This window comes from Micropterus salmoides, unplaced genomic scaffold (genome assembly GCF_014851395.1).
Source record: "Micropterus salmoides isolate LMB-PRFRI ecotype aquatic unplaced genomic scaffold, ASM1485139v1 Ms_hic_scaffold_5, whole genome shotgun sequence".
Lineage (NCBI taxonomy): Eukaryota > Metazoa > Chordata > Actinopteri > Centrarchiformes > Centrarchidae > Micropterus > Micropterus salmoides.
The window spans coordinates 19,895,421-19,903,169 of record NW_024044237.1 but is presented as its reverse complement, the minus strand read 5'-3'; the positions used below and the strand labels follow the sequence as shown (position 1 = coordinate 19,903,169).

Sequence of the window (7,749 nt, the reverse complement as noted above, 5' to 3'; positions counted from 1 at the left end):
CTTATGAACAAATGCAGTGTAATGTGTGACTCCTCAACATGTGCAGTCAAGAGAAGATGCGGGAACACAGTGTCTAACACTCACCTGAACTTTTGGCCTCACTCCCTCCCTCATACAACAGAGGCATTTTACGGTTCATCGTGCACACACTCCATAAAATTAACCCCAAGAAACCGCTCCAAATGCAACCAAATTATATTACCCTCCCATCAGTCCCCATTACAGCCACACTTTCGCAACATGCCAGCATCTGCCTCCCAAAGTCCCCGTCCGTCTCTCCTAATGAACATTATCTCTGCATCCTAAAAGCAATGGAGGGGAGCGCAGGGAGGCCAAATTTAATCAGAGATACTTACAGCTCGCTGTGGGGCCTGCTGGGGCTCTAAAGAGCCAGCCAGTAAACACACACACACACTTTCAAAGGATAAAATCTATGAACACTTTCTTTCCATGTTTTGTAAATACTATAAATGATAACTGGAAGATTATCAATATTCTATGCAGACACATACACAAAGACACTAACAGACACACACGGTTTCATTTATTAAGCACTTGCGAGGACTTTACATCTTTAACACTTGTTCACACATTTTTCTTTTAAAAGCCCATACTGGTGTTTTTTTAAGTTTCAACACATTGAGTACAAATTGTGGCTATTATGTAAAGCACAGCTTAAGATTTTAGACAGATTTTAGACCTTCCAGGCAGCCATTGCTTTCCATTCATTTTTCTGTAAACGCCTTACAGAGACAACAAAGTTACTTGAGAAAAGTCTGTAACGTGAAAATGCATTTTGTTGGAGGGCAAGTTACATTATTATTACATAATGACACAGTTGCAAGCAGTGTGGAGCTTGACAGTGAGGTTACCAGACCTCAGTAGACTTCTCCTCACTGTGGCTTGAGGCATCCGGCTCCAGGGTACATTTGCCCTTACTAGCCTATACAGCAGAATCTCCTACTGAACTGTCAGCGGTCGAGTTACATTGTGGGTAATGCAGGAACTTTGTCTTTGTTCCCATTTGTTTCTCATAAGATAAAATGCATACTTTTGGTTCAGTCTGGTAGTCAACGTGCTGAAGTGTTTTACATTTGCATAATTATTCATCAGTTCACTTCCTACAGCAATGATAATCTGATATCTACCAGAGCTAAAGCGATTTTATCATCATAATCTCATTAACCATAATATATGGTACACAGCTTCAGATGCGTATGTGACATATCTTCTCTGTGCCAAACTGCAAACACACACTCTACACCCTGTGTGTTCTTCTCCACACTCCTTGGGGTTACAGCAAACTCACAACATCTGCTTCTATTTACCAACAGCGGCATCATCATATTGTATATCATTTTAGTGGATTAAGTTTGTTTGGTTTACTCCTCTCCGAAGATCCTCCTTACCAGCCCCCCTCTCATCTAACAGTGTGTTTGTTTGCCTCCAGGCAACATAGTCACAGACAGTATGCCCCGGTGAAGAACTCCATTCCCCCGCTGCATTAATGTTATCATAAATTCATATCACTAGGGGACATTTTTGTCTTGGACTGACGGTAGGAGATGAGGCTTTCTAAATTCCAGACTGGTAGCCTGTCACAGCTGGTCATTGTCCTGCTCCGGTGGGGCAGAATCAGTATGATGGGACCCCCCGGATGTGTAGTGATGAACGTATCTCATCATCTATCTTTATCTCTTTCCAGTCTTCCTGTTGCTGCTCTTTGCTCCTCGTCATTGTCGCTTGTCTTCGTGCTGTCTCTTTTATTTTCACTTTCTCTACCTCTTGTCCTTTTGTTCCATTCATGTGCCTGCTCCCTTTTTCACCTTTTATCTCCTCTCAGTGCTCTTCTTCCTACTTTTGCTCTTTCTTCTTGAGGCCCCTACATACCCTGTCGCTCTCCTCTCATCTCTCTTAAACCAAACAGGCATATAAAGCCCTGCTGAGCTCCCAGTGGGTGGGAGGAAAATGTTGGAAAAATTGCAGAAATCTTATCACGGTTGAACTCAATTAAATGTTCTGACGGCGCCCGCAGCTTCAGCGCATGTCTCCATGCTCCTTCTGAGTGTCCCTGCTGCTCTGCTACATCCTGGCTCATTTGGTTTTCTGTAACATTAGATAGGACGGTGGGTTTCTGTGAGAGCCCCAGGTTTGCCCTCTAAACTTCTGGAAGTCTAGGAAGTGAGAAAATCCAACGAACATGTTCTAATTCTCAGGATGTCATATTCAGCACACAAACTGTCCTTATCTGAATATTATCTAAAGGTTAAATGTTCATATTATAAAACATTAAATGCTGCATAACTTTTGGTGATGTGGAAAATCCACCTCAGAGCAAATTATTTCAACTCTTCAAATGCAAGAATGTAGGTACACATAAAGCCTCTCATGTCATCTTTACTGTGGGCCAAGAAGATTCAGCACTGCACATAATCCAGAGGCAACAACAATGTGACAGGCTTGGACCCCACAAACATGTACTGTTGAAGAAATATGACAGCGTTACACAATCCAGCATGTTCCTGTGACGCTGCTCAGGGACAAGGGAGGAAGATAAAGAGGAGACCTGAGGGGAAAGTAGCTGGTGATGAATGTTGAAATTACTGAAGATACTGTCCTTTGAACATACAAAAGTATAACTGCAATTACTTTACAAAAAAATTTAATACATTTAAAGTTGGTGTTTTATCATAACATAACATATCATAACATGTTTGGATAGTAAGCTTACCATATAATGATTTTAACTCGTTCCAGTCACATTTGGTCACCTCAACCCAGAAAATGCACTGTATGATACACAGACATACAATTTACTGACTTTTAAGTGTCCCCTTAAAATAATAAACAATCACAAGCCACAAAAGATTAGAGTGGAAAACATAACTTAAAATGTGAAACCTTTAGCATGAAATTTGAATATTGAAAACTGTGTGCGTATGTTTGCATGCACCTTCCCTGCAACTTTTAGCTGTATGTGTGTTCAAATCTATCCATTCCACAGTTGGGTTAAGACGCCGGTGTAGCTTTACATTTCATATTTCCAGGTGCAATCACATGTACATGAACACTTATGAATAATAAAGTCATCCATACTGTAGCTCTTCTCCAGGAACTACTCTTCTTCTTCTCTCAGCACTCAACTGTTAGCAGTGAGCAATAGCAGTGAACCAACGCATGCTATAGGTGGATTTGTCTCCAGCAGTGGATTGTTTACTCACTCATTACTAATTGAATTAAATAGAAGATGATGGGATTCAAATGGCTTAAAGCAACATTTTCACTTTCTATTTTCAGTGCTTGGATTGTAAATGAGCAACAGCTGGTCAACAGCCAAGAAGCTTCTTGACAGGTAAAAGATCCCTGAGATGCGTTTAACATTCATGTGCAGAAAATCAGTTGTTAAAAATGTACACTGCGGAAACAGAAGTTGACCTGGTTAAAACAGTCTAGCTAAGTTCAGTCTTGGCCTGGTTATAGTTGACATAACCTCACTTCAATGTTCAACATGGGTGAGAAGTACTCAGAAAACATGGAGCTCTAAAACAGCTACTAAATGGACCTAGAGGTGAGATTGCTTTGTCAAGTTCAATATGCTGTGTCTGGTATTTGCTTTTGCAGAATAAATAAAATAATAATAATAATAATAATAATAATAATAAACTTGAATTGGCTGCAGCCTTCAACAGAACTCACTGCAATCATTAGTCAGTCTTCCCAAATTGATTGAACAGAAGGTTTATGAAGCAAGTCTAAAAGCACAGAACTGTTAAAACCTCAAACCTCCCGTTAACCTATTGTATTGTCATGGCAGTGACTAAAATACTCACAGCACAATATAACAGTCTTTAAGATCAGAGATAAAGTACACCAGCAGTTTGGCAACATTTTGCAGCGAAACCTATTAGTGGATTCAAAAGCAGGGGTTAAATTTTTTTTGTTTGGAGGAAATTCATGTGCTTTTCACCAATAGCAAGCGCTGACAGTACTGACCTTTGAGGAACACAAGGCTCTAGAGTCTTAAATGGTGGAAGCCGTTGTAGCAGTAGCTGTGTGACACCATCCACTTTTATTTAACCTCATCTGTCTGAATATAAATGGCTCTACAAAAGAGGAATATGTTACAAACAGTTATGAGACAGAAGTAGCAAGCGTTGACAGTGCTGACCTTTGAGGAATAGAGGGCTCAAAAGTCTAAATAGAGGAAGCTGTTGTAAATTAGTAGCTGTGTCTCCATCCTCTTTAATGTAACCTCATCTGTCTGTGTATAAAGGGCTCTACAAAAGAGTAATAGGTTACAGAGACAGAAGCTGATATTACAAATATGTTTAAACTTTGTATTATTAGCAACTGAGCTAACATGCTTACTAACTGAGAGTTGGCAAGCAGTTAGCTTGTTAGCTCATTAGCTTGGAGTTTTTTCCCCCCTCACTAATTAAACTCTGTAATTAATTAAATGTATAATTAAAATACCAAGTGGGAGTAAACAGTCCAGTAGCCTACAGAGAAAATAAAAAGAAGCTTGGAGAGCTATTGTGGCAGACTAGTACCAGCATGTTCACAACTAGCATGTTTGCAGTTAGCTTGCCAGCCATAGTTCACCAACTAGCCCAGTGAGTGGACCTGGTGTAGGTACACAGCTGAACTTTAGGCTGATAAAACTTAAAATGACTAAAACTACATACTATATTTAAGAATATGGTCAAACTACCAGTTTATTTACACATGGATAAACCACTGAAAAAACAGCAACATAGAGAAAAGATGAATTTCTAACCCTCGAAAGAGGGCAAATTAGTTATTTTTTCGCCCACAAATCAAACACAACATAATCCCAAAATTCTTAACATCGTCTTTCTATACTTGTGACCCTCAATGAGGGTGTGTGTATGTGTGAGTGCTCAGAAAGCTTTTCAACTGGTACAGAGTCTTACCTCAGCACACCTTACTCAGGCTGCTGCTTCGCCTGCAGCAAACACCTCGTCCTGAAATGACACGTCCACAAATACATGCAGACAAATGTACCATTCACACACACAGATGAGGATGCAGACACACACACACAAAAGATAGTTTTCCTTTTCCAGGTGGGCATACATAGCCCTTCATATCGGGAAACACAATCTCACCACCACCTATTGTGCAAAGAAAGTTGTGACTGCACTTTAAGACTGCAACTAACCGATTATTTTCTCAATTAATTGAGTAATTCAGGATTGTTTTGCCTTTAAAATGTATAAAAATAATTCAAATTTAAAATTATTCATAATCACAATTTTCCCAATCTAAAACTCTGATATAATTATAAGTTTACTTTCACATCAGAGATACAGAAAAGCTACAACGTTTGTCATTTTTGCTCAAAGAATGACAAACAATTAATATATTATCAAAATAGCCATAGCTCTGCTGTTAATGCGGTTAATGTTACTATTTGTCAGCTTTACTGCCACTAAAGAGAAAAATATCATGTTCACGTATGATGTTATTTTTCAGCGGGCACTCACCAGGCTTGCTAATGCTAACTCAACAAGCTATGTTTGTGAGCACTATGACAAGCCATTTTAACATTTATTTAGTCCAACCAACAGCTAGAAATATCTGTATATTCATATTTTGTATATTTTCATAATTCCAGTTTTAGATATCTTCAATGTCATTTTGACCATTTAAAATTTAATTTAATATATCTCAAAAAGACGATATAGATATCTTATATATATATTATAATATAGATATATTTAACTTCATTCATGGTAAGTCAAAATTAAATTGTAGATATCTGCAATTCACAATGTGGATATCTACAACTGAACTGTAGATTTCTGTAATGAGAAAACCCATACACATGAATGGCAACAGTAGTTTGAATCTTACTAGTCAAAATGTAATTACAGCTTTGACTAATCTAAATATAATTACAAATATCTTTAAATCAACATTATCTAATATTGAAGGTGAACGACCACGCGCATGATGCACGTAACAGTCGTGCACGTGAATACATTTTTCATTAATAAAAAACTTAATTGATCAAAAATGTATTTAAAAAAAAATTATTAATAAAAAATAATAATAAAAAAAAAAAGAAAAAAACATAGCAAGGTTGAACAACAAAGACATGGGGGTGTGAAAATTGGTGTTTGTATTAGGGCATGTCATCCTCTATTAGCAGTGGTGGGGGTCGATCACCAAAAGGTGAAGACGGGTGTGAAAAGGGGGGTTTGTGTATACGGGATGTCCGGTAAAAGCGGATGTTTGGGAGTGGCTTTAGCAATCTGTTGTACATAGAGGGCTAAGTTTTTGACTAACATCTGACCGAGAGCGTAGAACAGTGTTCTAGATCCTGTTGCGATGAGTATGGCTCCTAGAAAGAAGACTCCCCCAACAACATTGACTGATTTTCCAGACCGAAAGGCTTGTGCGCCTTTTGTTTAATACAAGTTGTTAAATACGATATCTTCATTGTCTTTTGTTACATCAGTCGGTTTCATTTTCATACTACGATGATAACTATGTTTGTAGGAGGTGACTAAATCCTGCAATATATCTACATATCGTTTAGAATTATTGGCTGTTAAATAACGCCACATTTTAGATTTCCTGTTAAAGTGCGCTACTACAGATGCCTTAGTCTCATTTGATGAGGTAAAGTGTACGATACTATTAATTTTCATTAACGCATCGAAATCTTTGTTTAAGAACTCTTTTCCCTCATCTGTTTGAATTTTATGCGGTATTCTACCTTCAGCTAAGATATCTTTAAAGGAAGCTGTGACGCATTTACCACTCTTATTTTTTAAACAACGCACCCATGCGTATTTTGAAAACAAATCTATACACGTTAATAAATAGCGTACCCCATCATTTTCAGCAGAATAAGCAGACATGTCAACTAGATCTAGCTGGAATTGCCAATCTATTGAATTCACTAAAACCTTGTTTCTCTTAAAATGCACTGGAGCCGAGCCGTCTTGTGTAGAGTATAGGCATCTTGCTTCATGAGCCAATTTTCTACGTCTGAATCTGCGTACCGAGCCCCAGTAGTGTCAAATATGGCCTTTTTAAGTTTTTGCTTGCCTCCGTAAGCCCCTGCATTTTCTGTCGCATAGTATATATTTCTCATCACCTCCTCCAAGATGTTTGTTACAAAGACTGACATCTGTGTTCAAGTATTTTATTTCCAACGACATACGCATCACGCAACATATCCGTCAGCAATGATTACAAGTATACACTTTTCAGAAAATCAGTACAAACACCTATGTTTTTACAAACAAAAGATTCAGTTAAGCAATACATCACATCAGCAACATCGACATATGGTTTTCTGGTTAGCGTTAAAACACACAAATCAGTGCTAAAAGTACAAAAACAAAACACATGACCCATCTTTTTGACATGGTTTAGTAGACTAGACACATTCCCCATTGTTTTTAGTGTTGTTCCCCCTTCCAGATGTCCAGAGATTCCTTAACTACAGTGTTCACACTGTCCTCCACTCTAACTACCCGTTTAAGCAAAGCAATGAGAAAAGGGTTCCTCGGCCAAATCTGTAGAGCAGCTGCTGCAATGTCTCGAATACTGCATTCACATGTTGGCAACCACGTAGGACGTACTTTTGAGCATCAGCAAAATTTTTGTTAAAACGCTTCTGCGTAATTTCTCTCTTATGTCCTTTGATATAAAAGAAGGGTAGCGTGTCAATGCATGTGTGAGGTTGTTTTCTGCACCATTCGTCTGTATAAG

The 7,749-nt window shown here is 38.3% G+C and overlaps 1 long non-coding RNA gene across 1 annotated transcript; it reads right to left on the bottom strand.

Annotated features, from left to right (window-relative positions):
* Positions 1-2,377: 2,377 nt before the first annotated feature.
* Positions 2,378-5,418, bottom strand: LOC119888213. The gene is made up of 3 exons (XR_005441868.1): positions 3,994-5,418; positions 2,732-2,789; positions 2,378-2,566 (listed from the first exon to the last, which is right to left on the bottom strand). It is a non-coding gene; the product is annotated as an uncharacterized LOC119888213 (long non-coding RNA).
* Positions 5,419-7,749: the final 2,331 nt, after the last annotated feature.